The sequence below is a fragment of the Leuciscus leuciscus genome (genome assembly GCF_965113295.1).
Source record: "Leuciscus leuciscus genome assembly, chromosome: 6".
Taxonomy (NCBI): domain Eukaryota; kingdom Metazoa; phylum Chordata; class Actinopteri; order Cypriniformes; family Leuciscidae; genus Leuciscus; species Leuciscus leuciscus.
In genome coordinates, this window is record NC_138730.1 from 39,678,515 (window position 1) to 39,697,683 (window position 19,169).

General features: G+C 38.1%; 1 long non-coding RNA gene across 1 annotated transcript; it reads right to left on the minus strand.

Annotated features, from left to right (window-relative positions):
- Positions 1-2,025: 2,025 nt before the first annotated feature.
- LOC309500195 lies at positions 2,026-2,840 on the minus strand. The gene is made up of 2 exons (XR_014206499.1): positions 2,554-2,840; positions 2,026-2,101 (listed from the first exon to the last, which is right to left on the minus strand). It is a non-coding gene; the product is annotated as an uncharacterized lncRNA (long non-coding RNA).
- Between the last annotated feature and the right edge of the window lie 16,329 nt (positions 2,841-19,169).

Below are 19,169 nucleotides of genomic sequence, written 5' to 3' on the forward strand. Positions count from 1 at the left end.
CGGCGAAAAATTGGGTTCGCAAAAAAATTATAAAAATAAAAATAATGATGGCAATACTCGCAGTACTCGCAGTGATGTTGGTATAAAGTGCTATTTATTTTACAGTGCTTGAAAAGTGATACAGTTCCAAAAAAATGACCAAAGCTATGTACAAAAGTAACATATAAGTAAAAAGAATGGCGCACAAAAAGAACAAAGAAAATATATGAATCTATATACCCACAAATTCTTCAAGTAAGGAATTGCTCACGGCACCACAACTGCACTTCGCTCGCCAGGTTAACTGACACCTACATGAGTTTGGGGCTCCTTTTTATATTCCAAGCCCCGCCCCTTTAGATAAAACCATTACAAACCTTTATGAGGTAAGTATTTAGTTCAGTATGTACATTTTCCAATATATATATATATATATATATATATATATATATATATATATATATATATATATATATATATATATATATATATATACATACATACATACATTAACAATAAGCAGAAACAAAAAGGCAGACAAAATAACAAATACAAATAATAAACTCATAATAATAACGCCACATTTACATAATCCCCCCTATTAACACAAACAATGGACGAGCCGACTTCGGTTATTATCCAGGCCACTAGGTGGTGCTCGGGTCTGGCCCGCCAATAGACATAACACAACATGAAAGACTGGCAACACAGACGCTGACAAACACTGAACACACGCAAGTGTTAAAGTAATAAACTAAATGAAAAACAAAAGACAACTTAGATGTGTGTGTATATGCATAGCAGGGATTTCTGTCAGGGATGGAAATGGAGTGGATATGTTTGCGTGTGTGAAAACCAGCGTGCTAACGGCGTGTGTGTGCACCCACATCGCCCCAGCAGGGAACGGAGGAACGAGGTAAGATGAAGTGTGTATGTGTGTGTGTATAAGTGCTGCGCTAACCCACAGGGACAGGTCACTCTGTCACAGAAGTGCTACCTATTGCAATACAATATCGTCACTCTCTATAGCAACGCTCTCCCACATATTAAGCTATTGTAACTGCGCTTATCTCTGTCGTTGGTATAAATGGCAGTGGGTGGAATAGACAAGAAATTTGCAGTTTTCTACCATCTTGCTAATAACGTTTCTTTAGTCATTCGGCAGTCTTGCAGCTTGAACCACTGCAGGAATCCACCCTTACAACGCTAGGGGTCAAACAACTAAAAAATCAAGTCAGGAATCTTGGTGTGACTCTGGAGTCAGACCTTAGTTTCAGTCATGTCAAAGCAATAACTAAATCAGCATACTATCATCTAAAAAATATTGCAAGAATTAGATGCTTTGTTTCCAGACAAGACTTAGAAAAACGTGTCCATGCTTTTATCACCAGCAGGGTGGATTATTGTAATGGACTCCTCACTGGCCTTCCCAAAAAGACCATAAGACAGTTGCAGCTCATACAGAATGCTGCTGCCAGGATTCTAAGCAGAACCAGAAAATATGAACATATCACACCAGTCCTCAGGTCTTTACACGGGCTCCCAGTTACATTTAGGACTGATTTTAAAGTATTATTACTGGTATATAAATCACTCAATGGCCTAGGACCTCAATACATTGCATATATACTCACTCAATATAAACCTTCAGATCACCCAGATCATTAGGATCACATTAACTAAAAATACCAAGGGTTCACTCTAAGCATGGTGAGTCCGCGTTTAGCTATTATGTCAGCCGCAGCTGGAACCATTTAGTAGCTGTGCATTTACTGAATGAGTATGTGCCACTGTGCGTCCGACTGTACTGTACTGTATTTTATTTCTGCATCCTCCTGTTGATTCTAAACTCAAATGGCACTGAAAATTGGATAAGAGACAAACATGAATTACTTAATTGGAGAAATTGAGAGATGAAACCATGCTGACGACCTGGGTCTGTGGTGGAGTTGTGAGTTTGATGTGTCAATTAAACTCGAGGTTCTGTGGGGTGGGGTCTGGATCGACTCCATTCCTAGAGCTTCCGAACAAATGTTTTTTTTGGGGTGCGGACTGATGGGGCAGTGAACCCAAGGAGTCAGTCCTAGAGCTCCTCCTGTCCGATTTTAGGGAAAAATCAGGTCTATTGGAGACGTCAAATAGATTTTTTAGGCGCGTCGAAAGATCACCACAGACACAATGCACATGGGAAAATCTCACAGTATAACAAGAAGCTGTACAAAATATGATACACCAGTGTTTTGCCAGTTTATCTCTTTTAATTATTTTTATAACTGTATCCACTGTACGTCCGACTGACTGCACTGTATTCTTCCTTTTGATTCTAAACTGAACTCAAATGGCAATGAGAATATGGTAAGAGAGAAACATAAACCACTTAATTGGGGGAATTGAAAGAAGAAACCATGCTGATGACCATGGTCTGTGGTGGAGTAGTGAATTAAACTTGAGGTTCTGTGGGGTGCGGACTGATGAACCCGAGGTCAGTCCTAGAGGTCCTTCTGTCCGATTTTAGGGAAAAATGGGGTCCATCGGAGACGTCCAATGGAATTCTTCGGCGCGCCGAATAAACACCACACTGTGTAAGAATAAAACTATATGCAAAATAAGATACACCAGTGTTTTGCCAGATGAGAAGTTTTTCGATGTATCATCTTTTTACTACTTTAATTAATTTGACTCTAATGAATTTTATAACTGTATCATTTATCTCTTTTAATTCCTTTTATAACTGTTTTAATTCCCCTTGCTTTTATTTTATGCTTATTTTCTATGCAAAACACTTTGAATTGCCATAGTGTGGTATTTTAATTCCTTTCTATGTAAAGCATTTTGAATAACTGTTTTAATTTTCCTTGCTTTTATTTGTGATTATTTTTATTCCTTTCTATGTAAAGCACCTTGAATTGCCACAGATTATGAAATGTGCTATATAAATAAACTTGCCTGGCTTTGCCTTGCCTTTACTAAAAGGACATGAAGCACTACACTCAAAATCTTGAAGTGCTGCATTCACCTTGATATATTCATACTTTCGTCCTTCGAATGATGCTAATACTGAAGACAAGCTTAGTTACGCCTCATAAAATGTGAAATGTTAACTCAAAAAGTTTTCGGCAAACAAATGAGTCATGAGTCACAAGCGTTAATCTGTTAGCTAATTGTTCATTAATTATGCCATAAATCACAGTGAGTCTGACAGTTTGTCCCAATTTATAACACCACGCATGAGAGAATCTCATCTGGTTTTGTGCACCTTTTCCGTGGTTAGTGCGCTTTGAGCTCATCTTCTCCCGCAAACAAAGCTTGAGGTGACGCGAACAGCGGAACGTTCATTACCCATTACACAAATATGCCCTCGACACACCTCACCTGAGTGGAAAAACCAACGAAGATACTGCGTATTGTGACAAATCTCAGTAGAATGCTAAGCAGAATCACCTGTATCAAGACCGGAAGTCTCATTTTGTTTGGACTAGGACTGTCAATCGCTTCAAAATGTAATCAGATTAATTTACATGCTAGGGTGAGTAATTAATCAAATTAATCACAGTAAATCATATATAAGGTGATGTATACATTTGTTAAGGCAATTGGATGCTTCACTAAAACATTTGTTTTACAATGGTTTGATCTTTTATGCGATGTTGGAAATATCCATTTTTATATTTCCAAAATTCCTTGTGCAAATATTGTAATAATCCAGTGATATTTTTGAATAAACAAGGAGACAGATGCCACAGGCCCACACAGAGATCTGCGTTGAATAAATCCAGGGTTAGTTTTGAGTTGACAAAACCAAACCAATCCAATCAGGCTTTGTTGGTACCATGATGATGATCATTAACTTTCTCTGTCTACTCAGGGTTTGATCCTAAGTTCATGGAGCGTGTGCACATTGAAGTGTGACATTAGTAAACAGCCAATCACATGCCTTTGTAACGGAGGCAAGCTAGTAAGAGCTATGCAGGTAAATCTCACTCCCCTGATCTCAAAAGGTGCCCTAGCAACTTTCGCTAGAAGCTGCCGTTTTTAGTGTCCTTGTTAGCGCACCTGCCTCCCATGCCAGAGAGTACCATGGGTTCGAGTCCCACTCAAAACTGCGATTCACTTCTCACAAGAGTCAGCACGATTCAATTCTCTCTTAAGAGAAACTGGGGGAGTGACTTTGAGTCAGTGTCACTTGACTCACAACTGATTGGTCCAATTTCAGATTGAGATCTCTAACCCGGAACCTAACCTGCCATTGAGCGAAAGTTACTTTGGCAATAAACCCAGGGCTGGCACAAACTAAACTGAAACATACCTATCCATCAACCTTAACAGGCTTCCTATAGTCAGTCAAGTCAGTCTAGGATAACATTGACAGAAGCAACTGAGACAAACTAAATCCATGGAAGAGCTGTGGCAACTTATCCAAGTTGCAGGGACTGAATTTACCAAGGTGAGTTGTCTGCACAATTGCAAAAACATGAAAATATGTGAAATCATAATTGATTCGATGAAGGGCATAGTTTTGATGCACATTGAGCAATACTTTTTGGCTAGGAAAGTTTTGACAACCTTAACGTATTTTCACAGTATCAAATCAAGGGTCACTGAAGTCAGAATATAATTTAATCAAGGATCACTAAAGATGATTTATGTTTCAATACTTTAATTTTCATTTTTATTTATCATTTCTGTTTATTATTTGTTAATGGCCATAGTTCAATGGTTCCTCCACTACTTAACATGGTTATTTATGATATTCCGGAGTCGAGAACATTAAAGCATTACCCCATTGCTCTTGTGGTTGTATATAAATGTCGGCCGGAATAGATGGCTATAATAAGATTTTTAATTTCAGGTATGGGTTTTATAACCGTGATTCATTACACACTGTGTCACAGCAGAAATGCATGTAGGACAGTGCATTAATGACACGCAGCCTGTTCCCTGCAGGCATGCATGCTGTGCTGAACGCGGCCGTGCAGGAGTCTGATTTCACAGACTTTAGCATGTTGACACCAAATTGGAAAGTAGAGCATGTGTTAACAAATGTGTGATTGGAACTGGTTTAAAACATTTTTACAGATATACCATACAAAACATCCAGGGCATTACTATGCAGTTGCTATGGGTGTTCTGAGTCAAAAGTGTCAAAACTGAGACAAATATTTAGTGGAATTACTGGTTGCATAGGATGCAACAGTATGTGTGGCCAATGTGGTCAAATCAGATGCATTTTTTTTTTTTTTGACTTCAAAATTAGGACCGCCATTCACTGCCATTATAAAGCTTGGAAGAGCAATGATATTTTTTTTATATAACCTCGATTGTATTCGTTTGAAAGAAGAAAGTCATATACACATGGCTTCAGGGTGAGTAAATCATGAGCTTATTTTCATTTTTGAGTGAACTATCCCTTTAAGTAAGCTTTAAGCCCAAAGTATACTTTGTTTTTTCGTTTACAGTCGAACGCATAGCCTTTACTCCATTTGACAAGCACGCATGAACGCAAGCGGTCGACACATGCGCTCTAGAAAGTTTCATCTTTGTCCAGTGTCTGCACTATTTTTCTCCAGAAGTTATGACCGTATACTTAGTATACTTTGGCCTTAAGAATGTATGAAATTGTTTGAAGATTTACATTTTTCTTATTATGTTGACATAATGTTTACATTTTTTGTTATTATGGGTGTTACTTTGCATTTACATTTTTCAGTCTATAATGTTTGCTATCAGTGTTAAATTCATGGATTTTCCTGTACATTGAATCATTGAATATAGGTCTTGGATAAGCTTCTTAAGCCACCTTCCACTGCAAATGACATTTGGACATGACTGTCAGAATTCGCCCCCTAGTTGCAGTTGTAATGAACTTTCATTATGATCTTGCGGCAACTTGGGTAAACTGTCACTGTCTCGGAAATCTTCCCCATTAAAGCGCATCTCTTGCACTAGACTGTAGTAGTCGAGATAGGTAGTGTTTTGCCCACACTGTCGACTGTCGCAATATTTCTTTTTTGCGTCTCCAGTAAAGAAATGCAAAAGCAAGAGCCTTTATCCTCCAAACTTTCACCAATGTGGAATGAATAAATTAGCTCAAACAATAAACAGCTATGCATATAGCCAATAATTTGAGTGAAAGTGTGGTGCTAGACAACATTTAAAGAGCAATATCAATAAAGGCATATTATATAAAAAGTTGCTGTTGATTGTGCTTGCAAAAATGTATTGAGTATCTTTATTGTGATGCTCCCACTACAGACATCTACTGAGTATAAGTAACTTTGCAACTACGTCAACTACCAGTCTACTAATACTCGACTAACACAGTTAGTAGAGATGTAGGTGCAACGTTACTTATAGTCAGCAGAATGTGTTAAAGGGGCCATCAAAATAAAAAGTGAAACCAATGTATTTAGTCAGAATTTGTGGCTACTTTTTAATGGCCATCAGTGGAAAAAATATGTTTTCCCCCCTGCCACAGCATCAAGCAAAAGCTAACCAGAAAAACCCTGACCCTTCATCGTCAAAGAGTCTGTGTGTCTCATTATCAACCGCAGGTGTGGTCCAGCCTTCTATTAAAGCATCGACAGTCCACTGACCTGGATAGAAACTGATGAAAAAGATCAATCTTCATATCCTGCAAAGATGATGGAAACAGGTCAGGCATGAAGTTTTGCATTGCGACCTTAGAAACCACTTTTAAAAGGCTTTTTATTGTGGTTTATACTGTGAGAGAACAGAGTGCATTTAACCTGAAGGCTTGAAGAAAACAAATCAATTAATTATGGTAATGGATAGTCCTGCCATCCTATTCACCTCAGTCCCAAACGATCAGTTTTATAGTCAAGTAGCCGAACTGCCACCGGGCAAGCACTGAATCGCTAAATAATTTTGACACCTCTGTGTTAAGCATGGCTCATTTTAAAAGCAAAGTTAAACTTCCTTAATATGAATATAAACAAGAGTAATTACTCAGTCAAGGCCACCAATACCTCCTGCAGACCTCATTGCATTAAATAAGATTCCTCCTGTTTCTCTGCTTTGAAAGTGTGCATATGAATACAGCTAAATACCCAAGGCCAGTCATATTTTGTAGCAAATTGGCCATATTCAAAGGGGTCATGAATTGAGAAATAAAATTTTCTAAGATTTTTTTGACATATAAGTGGTCATTGTACTATAAAAACACCCAGTAAGTTGCAGAACTCCTCGTTAGTCCAGAAACAGCTTTTATTGAATCCAAGCTCGCATAACAACCGGTTCGTGTCACATTATGACGTAGTGCGACAAAAGACCGCCACTGCAGAATTAGATCAATGCCTACTTCTACATCATTTCGTCTTTGACCCTGCCCACTGCCGCGTTAGTCAGATGAGAATGAGAGAGATACAGGATCACTGGACTAAAGTTTCACGAATAAACTTTCGTTCATCTTTGATGAAATCTGAGAGCTGGATCACTCATTCATAGGCTGCTAGGTAATTGATATCTGCCAGCCCAGAAAAGTTAGTAAAGACATTGTTAAAATAGTCCAAGTGACTACAGTGGCTCAACCTTAAGTTTATCAAGTGATGAGAATACTTTTTGTGCACAAAAAAACAACAAAAATAACGACTTTATTCAACTATTAATTTTCTTCTGTGTGGGCCTCTGAGTGAGTTCACGTAGTGTAACAGCGCAGCGCTTCTGGGTTGTACGTTAGAACGTAGGCTCACTATTGGCCAGCATCACATGCATCACACACATGACCAGCATTGGCCAATAGTGAGCCTACATTCTGAAGTACAACCCAGAAGCACTATGCTGTTACAGTACGTCAACAGCTTAGGAGAATGACATGGAAGAGAAGAGATGGTTGAATAAAGTCGTTATTTTTGGGGGGTTTTGCGCACAAAAAGTATCCTCGTCGCTTGATCAACTTAAGGTTGAGCCACTGTAGTCACTTGGACTATCTGAACGATGTTTTACTAACTTTTCTGGGCTGGCAGATATTAATTAACTAGCAGCTTATGAAGCAGTGATCCAGCTCTCAGATTTCATCAAAAAAGATCTTAATTTGTGTTCCGAAGATGAACGAAAGTCTTACGGGGTTGGAACAACATGAGGGTGAGTAATTACTGACAGAATTTTCATTTTTGGGTGAACTAACCCTTTAACAACGAAGAATCTTATAACTCTTAGCTGATAAATTTAAGGCAAAAGAAGGAAACTCATTTGTAGGTTCAGGGGACACAGATACCAATACGTATTTCTATGTAATTTCAGTTATCTGTATGATACTTTCAGTTATGTAAATTCAGTTATCTGGAATGTTATGTATAAGAACAAAGATTACACGTTTGAAATACCCAAAACTAATTATATCTCACATTCAACCACCATCTACATAAGAGCCAGCGACAAATTCCCGAAGGATTGGCTGAGATAAAGCTGTTCTCCGCTAGTACATGAGCTCTGAATGGCCGATGATGTACATATTTGAGGTCTAAACAGCAACATTCTCACCTAAAACCCTCTTAAAACTACATTCCGTGACACAATAACATTAGTATTACAAAATTATTACAAAGATTTTGCACACGAGGACTATTATTTTGGAACACAACACAGAAAAGGCTTATTGCTCACAAAAGCCAAAATAATGGTACTAAACTCCTGCCATAGTGAGAAAACAAATTTAAAAAACACGTACCCATAATGCACTTCAACAAGAGCAGTCAAAAATAACTATTTACAGTTATAAATGTTAGGGTTTTGACACATCTCATTTATAGTCAGACAGAGATAGAGATACATAAACATATAAATGAGATTGTACAGACTACTGAAACGTGCATACTGAATTTTTATATGACAAAGTGATCTGCTTGTATGTGTTAAAACAGACTGCTATGCATGTTCTTTCTATATGTATGTCTTTATATGCTCCATTATGAGGTTCTCTGCTTCTCAGACTGTAGGTCTGTTACACGTAATCGATAAATAATCTGGGTCTCCTTAGCCTCCGTCTCATCCATCATCCAGCTATTCACATCCTCTATAGCGCTCGGCAGCATAAACGGGTCTCCCGCCTCAGGAAGGGCCCTCGGACAGCTGTGGCCAGTTTATTAGGCCATGCAACAACTGAGAACTTTTGAGACACGATGTGTCGGCACAAACCTTTTTTTTCTTTCTTTTTTTTTTGCATGAGGAAAAGAGAGAGCGGACAAATTCTGATGTCAAACCTTGAGCCTAGAGGCTTTATATTTAAAATGATATACCGAAACCCTGAAGGGCTGAACAAAAGATGATTATTTAAAAAAATGTATCTGCGGTTATTTTATAATATGTACAAATACTGACATCTCATTATTTTTTAAATACAATGTTTAAATTTCATGTGTATGAACATTCTGTGACAAAGCAAACTTGAAAATAAACAGCTCACAAAAGCACCTAAATAAAGGTGTTACACTTCTGCCAGAGGAAGAGCAATACAATTATCCATAATGCACAGCAACACGAGCAGCCTATCAGAGCTGTTTTAACATCATTTCTCCAGTCCTCAGTCACATGATCCTTCAGAAATCATTGTACTATGCTGATTTTCTGTTCAAGAAACATTTATTATTATTATCAATGTAGAAAATTTGTGTGGATTATTATTATTCTTTTTTTTTGTGATACTCCTACTCCTCCTTATTTGTGCACATTTCAATTACAATTGGTAAGTAAGATTCCTTCTAAAAGTGATTGGGTGGAATATTAATTCTGCCTGGTCCTCTTTGGATAATAAATCTTTATATAACAAACTCAAAGGCACAGTCACATATGAAAAAGACCTAAATGTTTAACCTTTGATAGAGTCAAGGAATCCTCAGATATTAGTTGAGCATGACACAATGATGTTTTTGTGGTGTCATTTCTAGCTCCTATTAGACTCATCCATCTTTACCTGTCTATCCGTGTGTGTGTGTGTCTCTCATGCCTGTGGTGCCAGAGTATCTAAATAAGGCAATCAGGCTGCAGTTGTCTTCCATCCCTAGTGTCTGAGCTCAACTAATCCCACTCTGCTCTTGCTAACAAGACACTGATCTGAGGTCTGCCGGGGACTTAATGAAAACTGGATTGCTTGTTAGTCTGATGAGGCACACACTCCTTACCTCTTTTTCTCTCGATCCCTCATTTGAACAACAGTATTAGCTCGACCTCTCTCTGGCTAATCCTTCTATTAGAGCGAGATCCAGGCAATCCCCGCACACGGCGCAACACCCGACATTATCTACCCGGCACATTCCCTCTCCGTGCCCCGTGTGCCCCCTCACGCACATCCTCTCCTCCTCTCTCCTCCCAGATGCCAACGAGCTCCCTGCCCATACAACCCTGGACCACATGGCTGAGTTCATAGGTCTTTTTACAAGAAGGAGCATTAATTAGCCTCATATAGGAGCTGAATCTCAGAGGAAGAGCATCGTGTTTTCTATCCACACTCTCTCTCTCTCTCTCTCTCTCTCTCTCTCTGTGCTTCCGTTCTCATCTCGTCTTGGTAGAGTTGGAGCACCCGGATGACTTTATTTCCATGCAGAGATGCTTCTCGGTGTTAAATTAGCTCATTTCGGAGGTGAATGCCTCTTGGACAATTCCGGTCTATTTTCTCAGACCAAAGTTGACATTTAATTCCTTCGCTGCAGTGGGGCTCTTTCAGCTTGTTTCCAGGTTCATTATGGTAAATGGCCTTTACAAAGCGAGTGTTTCAGCGTGAACTTCTCTTTAACAGTGAGCTTGTTTTATAGCAGGGCTGAGAGAATGTAATGGCTCGACTGTGTTCACATCAACATCGCTTACTGTGAACTGATTGCCAGCTCGGAGCCAATAGAGTTACAGCGTGTGTCTGCTGATAACAATGCAGCTGCAAAAATCTGCATTTGGTAACACTTTATTTTGATGGTCCACTTCAGTCATTCTACTAAATATAACTAGCTTTGCAACTATATGTCAACTTAGGCTATGTCTGCATTAACACGTATACATTTGAAAACAGCCTTTTCGTTTCAAAACGGTCCCCGTCCAAATTAGCGTTGTGAGACTAACTGAAATAAAATGTATAAAAAAAATATATAGACATTAAAACAAAACAAAACAAAAATCACTCAAATTAAAATGAAAACAGAAAATATAAAATTTAATTAAAAATGTTATACCAACTACAATAGTATCTCAATGATACTAAAATAAACTGTCTCCATTTTTCTACAGAGAACAAATGGACCCATTTCACAGACACATTTCTGCCTTAATTAAAATCATAAATCAAGCTAACTTTTTAATATTTTCTCGAGGAGCTCCTGAGAGCAAATAGCATTACTTGTACAGACTGGGTTATTTTGTCACACTCTTCTTCTATAATACACCAAAGACTGACAGTACAGCAACATATTTACAGAGAGCCAATCAGATTATAGCATTCCTCTGTAGATAGCTATAAACTGCCTAACTACATCAACATCAACATACTGACTAATGTTACAGCTAATCAAATAGCGTTAGATGCTATTTACTCTAAATTAAAGGTCCCATATTGTCAAAACTGAAATTTCCTGGCTTTTTTCATGATAACAGAGGTCTGGGGGCTATGAAACTACCATATAAGTTTCAAAACAGTCAATCCACAGACAAATGCACACAGCCTGCATAAAGTAGCTGTGCCTTTTCACGAGCCATTGTGACTTCCGTATAAATGTGATGTCAGAACTACTCAGTCACCGCCTTCAGTCACCAGCCCCACCAATGGCGGGTCACTCAGAAAACAACAGGCCAATCAGAAGAGAGGCTCATGAATATTAAGTAGACAGGCCAAAATCGACCTGATCTTGGCAGAGCTCCTGAGAAAGGAGCTGTAAAAATATATTGAAATGGTTTTTGGTACTTACACCGCAAATATATATTCTTAAGGACATCAAAACCTAAAATAAAACTTCAGAAAGGTGTACAATATGGGACCTTTAAAATAGCAGTATTTTCTTTGCACATTCTGCATTAAGATGCTATATGCACTAGTGTTATATTATATTTCGTGCAAATAGTGGCAGATACTATTTGGACCTCAGTCTATTGTAGTACATTATAAAACAGTATGCAATATTAACAACATATTGTATATGATTATATTTTATTATATTTATTAAAATAATGAATGGATGCTGCCTTATTGGGACCTTGACACTTTCCCTAAATCCCATCCCAAACACCTACCTACCTAAGATTAGGCTTTACCATCAACGATATATGAACTGCACCCATTGCAGTCAATGTTTCAGACCATCCAATCAGCACGACAAGACACCACATCTATTTTCAATTATAGGCCTATTAAATGCCCGTTAAATACTTTATTGTTACTATTAAATACCATTAGGATGTTTTTTTGTTTTTTTTTGGTAAGAGCTAGATACAAAATTATTTCCCCTCTGATTCCTCTGATTCCCCTCTGAATTTTCCCGAAAAACAAACAAAACAAAAACCTTTTTCAGTATTATCATTAACTATTTTCACCCAAATCGGCTCAGATTTGACTTTTGTCTGGCTAAACCAGTCAAAGGTGGGTGGAGTTAATGTATATAATAAATTATTATTAACTGCGTCTCTACATAAATAAGTTTACATTTTGAAAACCCAAATCTTGATTTTCATCTAATTTCTGGTTAGCTCATGATTAAGACGCAAGCAAGGCAAAATTACCACCAGCAGCCGTCCAACCAGAAAATGAGGATCCTATTTGAAAAGTGCTTGGGCGTTTTATTTATTCATGTTTGCAGATTGCATCTCGGTAAACAGAAAGATTACAGAAGATGACGTAATTCTCACTTCTGAAAAGCGAGATGTTCATGCATCCTCACAATCTCATGGTCTCCGTAAATCCGTAGAGTCCAATTGAGCGGTAAGATGTCGTCAATAGTCCCTGAGAGGACGGCAACTGCAAAACACACACACACACACACACACACACACAAAAAAACATTATAAGGACAGAGAAATGAATACATATGGAGAGGCGGCCTCACATCGGACCATGTCCAATCACATGGACTGATCCTGCAGTGTAGGTGAGTGTTTCAGCCTGAGCTCAGTCCACAAACGCAATGACATGCCTGCCAGCATGAATCAGTGTCTCTGATATATCCTGACAGGAATGCTATCAGTCAGAGACGGCACACTGGCTGCCTCTCGCGCGCACACACACACACACACACACACACACACACACACACACACACACACACACACACACACACACACACACACACACACACACACACACACACACACACACACACACACACACACACACACACACACACACACACACACACACACACACACACACACACACACACACACACACACACACACAAACACACACGTTTGGATTGTTTGCAGTGCATGAGAGGAAAGGCAGGAATGTGGAGTAATAAAGAGAAAAGTGATGAAAAGAGGCAGAACTTGTGTGGGTGGTATGAAGGCATGTGCCTCTGAAAATCTTCATGTTTGGAGGTCACAAAAAACTGTTTTGTTTTTGTATTTCGATATTTTTATGTTTAAATTAGAGGAGTAAAATTTTAACTCTTTCCCCGCCATTGACAGAATTTTCCGGCAATTTTTTTTCACTGTTATATGGTAGGGCGCTATTACGCATCTTCTGAAAGAGTATAGAATCTCCTGATCAAAACACAGGTGAAGAAGAAGCAGAAACAAGTGATAGAAGCATTGCTTGTGCACCTGTAACATAAACGCAATCATCAAACATTATTAAACAGCATATAAATCATAAAAACCTAACGTTATCGAATGAAATGCCGACCCAGGATGTGCTATAAAACTTTGAAGCTTTTGAGGTGTTGATGGACTCGATCTACTCCATCTATGTTTTGACCATTGTTCTGAATCTTATCCAGATTTTTTCTCAGCTTTTTGTTCAAAATGTTGCTTTTTTTATGAAACTTGGCCATATTCATTGTTAAAAAAAGAATGCACAAAGCTAAAATGAAGCTAGCTTTCTGTTAAAAAGCAGAGGCTCTGTTATTTCTTTTAATATATTGCATGCTCAGATATTCAAAAAACAGAATATTCTGGGGGCAATGAAAGTTTTGTGAAAATGATCGAAAATGCTGGAACTGACTGGCAACTTAAAAAAAAAATGTGGAAAAGTTAATATGTTGTGTGCAATTCTTAATTCTTAATACTATTTCATTTTATTTCTCAATGGACTTTTTGCCTTTTAATGAGCACAGCATGAGGGAGGATATAGAAAATAACAAGTTTGACCATAAACACACTGAAAGACATTGGAGCACATGCACTACAAAAATGACAAGTACATTTACATTTATTCATTTATCTGACGCTTTTATCCAAAGCGACTTACAATTGCTATATATGTCAGAGGTCGCACGCCTCTGGAGCAACTAGGGGTTAAGTGTCTTGCTCAGGGACACATTGGTGTCTCACAGTGGATTCGAACCCGGGTCTCTCACACCAAAGGCATGTGTCTTATCCATTGCACCACCACCACCCCGACAAGTACATTTGATTAAAATTGTATATTTAAATTATACTGCCATCACATTTTTATATGGTGTGTGCAATTCTTTTTTTATATATATTTCTTATATGGGCTTTTTGCTTTATAATGAGCACAGAGTACGAGGAAATAAAATAAAAATCACAAACTCAAGCATAAAAACACTGGAGCACATGCACTACAAAAATGATATTCACATTTGATTCAAATTTCATTTTGATGTAATTTACAAGAGAATTCACAAATCTATTGAGATATAAAGGTCTGAATAAGAAATTCAAATGAGGAATTATATAAGAAACCTTCCCTTGATGCTCAGTGAGGGAAGTCTAAAAATGCTAACTAACCACCGTTTAAAGCTCAGTGCTGGATCTTCTCCAGGAACTGCGTTCTTATTGCTACCTGCAAAGGTAATTGGCAACAACAATGCACTTTATGCTTTTTCTCACAAGTCATCGTGACATATGTTTGCCAAGTAAATGTTAAAGTAAATGCACACGGAAGCTGTCGGGTGTTAATTCCCCCCGCGACTGCTTGTTCTCGTTGCAGATGGACTCGAGGTCATCAATGGTGTTGAAAAAAATAACAGCTTGATTGTTATTCCAAAGAAACTATCATGTGCGCGCTCTCTCTCTCTCTCTCTCTCTCCCTGTCTTTCTGCCACAATAGACCACATTTCATTAGAGGCATCAGCAAGGTAATTCAGGATAAAATATGGAAGCCAAATTGCTTGGCGTGAGATACCTTGCAAAGTAACGCGTTGGAGGCCTTCTTAATAAAAGAATGGAAAACACTCCAGATGAACACGTGCACTATGGGCCTCCTTTTCATATGGCATGTATTGATTGGGTTTCACTTCATCAGCTAGAGGATTTTTGCGTCCTTCACACACGGTTTAGAGTAGTGTGTGTTTGTTTCAGCGATATAGGCAGGGATCTTGTGACCTTGTAGGCAGCATTACAATGTGTGTCGAGCAGATAAGGGGTGTGGATTTAAAGCCTCCGAGACAATAAAGTGGATAAAGTAAACCAACAAACACTGAAAATTATGCGTTTGCAGAATATAACGTTACCGAATACACAAACACATTAAAGAACGAAGGTATTTCCTATTCAAGACACTGTCTCTCCGTCTTAAAGGTCACGGTTTTATTTGTGTTCTGTGGGGAAATTAGTCTTCCAAAATAAAACATTTAATCTACAAAAACGTGGTTGAGACATTTGTAACAGTGGAATGAAGTAAAATCACTGTGACATCTTCATGTAATCAGGTCGGCGTGACTCAACTGCAACGAGCCGGCGTTTAACATTCTGACATGGAGCTAAACAAGATCCTGATATTCAGAACAAATTGCATCTTTTCCACATACACAGTCATTCAAGTTTACCATCCTTTGTTCATAACATTTTACCATCCCATTTATGTGGGCAAAAAGACTTGAAATGGAAATGTGATCCGTTCAAGTAAATTTTTCCATTTTGTGCTGCTGAACGGCGTCTTGGGGATTCGAGAGTACTCGCTCATGACAGACTCATGCCCATGTAACCAAAACACGCCAACGATGAGCTGACCAATGACTGACCTTGATTTAGCATTGCTTGTCTGGATTCGGATTATTGTATCGTTTGGATTAAAAACAATACACTGTAAGAAAACAAATACATAAAAAAACAGATAATGTCCTTGGCAGACAATTACCAGTACCTGTTCCATTAACTTTACATTTCCTTCAAACCTAAGGTGCTGTTTACACGACACCATTTTCAACTAAAAGCGTAAAACTTTTTATGGATTTTGGCCGTTCATTTACATGACAACAGCATGGGTGCCTGAAAGCGCAAATTTTTTAAAAAGAGTTTCAAAGTGCAAGTTTTGAAAACGGTCTCTGTGTAAACAAAAAAAAAACGTGAATCTCTGAAGACGCTGGTGCGTATTACGTGTTCAGTCTATAGTGTTTCATCACCATCTAATGGCCTGGCAGCAAATTACAGCGTTTTTAGTCGTTTTAGCGGATCCGTGTTAATAGGGATCGTTTTGACACTGGTGTCATCTGTAGTGTACAGGGAAAACTCAAAGGAAAAACGTCCCCGTTTTAAGCATATTGTTGTCGTGTAAACTTACCCTAAAACACAACATAGTGCAAAACGTAATTCAAAATACAGGTACTGTAAAACACCTGTGCCAAATCAATACAGAAAATGCCTTTATATTAACAGTACATTGTGCCTTATTTTTACAGACTTTTCTTAGAGAGTAGATAAATATTCCTTGCACATCAGAATGTTTACAGGCATCTTATTTATTGCAATGTTTCGGTTCATTTGCATGAGGCATGACCGAAACGTTGCAATAAATATTGATTTTATTTTTCAATCTATTAACTTGTGTTTATGTAAATTGATCTCAAACTCCTAGCTAGCATAGCTTTTAGTAGTTATGCAGTTAAAACTAAGCAGTTTACTTTGATTCTAATTTAAAACAGTAGCGTTGTGTATTCACTTATGCTGCTGCTGTTGTAATTGTTGTGACTTTCTGTTATTTCTCATGTGGTGACCTTTTTTATTTTGTTAAATACTTTCGAACAGCTTATGAAATGCAGAAACATTTTGTTAGCAATGCAACAAAGCTCAGTTGGACCCTTTTGTTAAATGTAGTTGGACCCCAGTTCTGACACTTGATTTCACCTGAAGAGTCCACACATCACCTCCTGGTCATCATGATTTGGTCAACATATTTTGTTGATCCTAGAACAGTCCTAGAACAGTCCTGTTCGAAAATGTTGTCCTAACCCTATCCCTACCCCTAAACTTAACCCATAACTTATCCCTAAAATCATAGGGGAATGATGGTGAATTACACTGATATAGAAGCACCTGGTTGTAAGACTACATTTGACAAACTGTAAACTTGCCCCTCAAATCTGATTGGGTGATTGGAATATTGTTCCAGGATCAACAAAGATGTTGATCTAGGAAAACATTTTTTCTTTCCTTTTTTTCTTTTCTTTTTTATTATATTTTGTTAGTTCTCTCTTGTTTTTGCATGTGTTCATAATTTCTTTGTTTGACAGTCTGGCCAAAAATTATGTCCACACAATTTTTCATGTTTCATGGCATTATCACAAATAAAACAATTGACTCCAAGCACAACTATGCAATATGCTTACAAAATCGGTAACACTTTAGTTTAGGGTACAATTCTCACTATTAACTAGTTGCTTATTAGCACACATATTACTAGGATATTGGCTGTTTATTAGTACTTATAAAGCACATATTAATGCCTTATTCTGCATGACCATATTCTACATCCCTTAATCCTTAAACCTAACAACTACCTTACTAACTATTAATAAGCAGTAATTAGGAGTTAATTGAGGAAAAAGTCGTACTTAATAGTTAGTTAATAGTGAGCATTGGACCCTAATCTAAAGTGTGACCACAGAATCTTTAACAAATTTGTAATAATATTTGAATAAAAGGTGAAGATGTCAATTTTCCTAGGCCGGACATTCTGTTTTGGCTACTAAATACAGAATATATAATAAAGAGGGAAGTCAAACTCAGATAAAACTATCAAGGTCATAATGTCATTTAGCTACCCATCTTTGACCATTTAGCTACACAGACCTGCCAAACTGATTTATCACAAATAAAAAATCTCTTCCCCCTTAACAGTAATTTATGCACAGCCGCTGTCAGCAGAAACAAGCTCTTACATTGTAAATGTCTCTGAGTTGTTTTATCGCTCTTCTCATGCGTATTTGGTGGTGATTGTGAATGAGACCCTGGTCATCGTCTACCAGCAGCACTCTGAACGGCCTCCCCTCGCCGGCCCGAATGATGTACAGCGTGAGGCCATGGTTAGTGGCGTAAAAGAGATTGAATACACAGGGAAGTCAAACATTAGAATGCACTGGATTATGAGTGCCAGAGAAAGCAGCAGATGTCTGGTTCTCACTCTCTCCTCGTATCAGCCCGGCTAAGACAGCTGCGGAAGAGAGCGTGGGATGTGGAATTGGAGAGATGGAGAGAATGGCCCATTATCATAACAGCAATACGGCAAACAATCAGGGAGAGAATGATGGCGAGACGGCAGAGAGTGGGATGCAGAGGAGGATAAGTACATATGAAGACAAGTGGTGTGAGAGAGAGAGAGAGAGAGAGAGAGAGAGAGAGAGAGTTAGAGAAGAGCAAAAATGAGAAATGTCCATGACGGAATAAAAAAGAGAAATGCAGGAGCTGAGAAAAACGGAAATGGAATAACAGCAGAAGAGGCGACAGACAATTCTAAAATCAATTTCTCTTAAAATCCACCATAGTTCAAAGAGAACACGATGTACCTTTTAGCGTTTTTCCATCTTACGGTTTGGATTGTACATTTCAGAGAATCACTCTAAAATTTTACTTGCTAAACTAATTCAATTAATGAGTAAAATGACACAAAAGATTGTCAATTTCCTTATATATACAATTGGATGGACTTAATATGATACACATAGTAAGTGCTACTTCATTAATTTAACCATATCATGCCAAACTCTTTCACAATAAATAAGGATAATCTGGGACATTGGGTAACCTATTGCTTTGTATATTTAGCTGGGTTCCCCTTTGAAAGGGAACTTGCACTGCGTCGA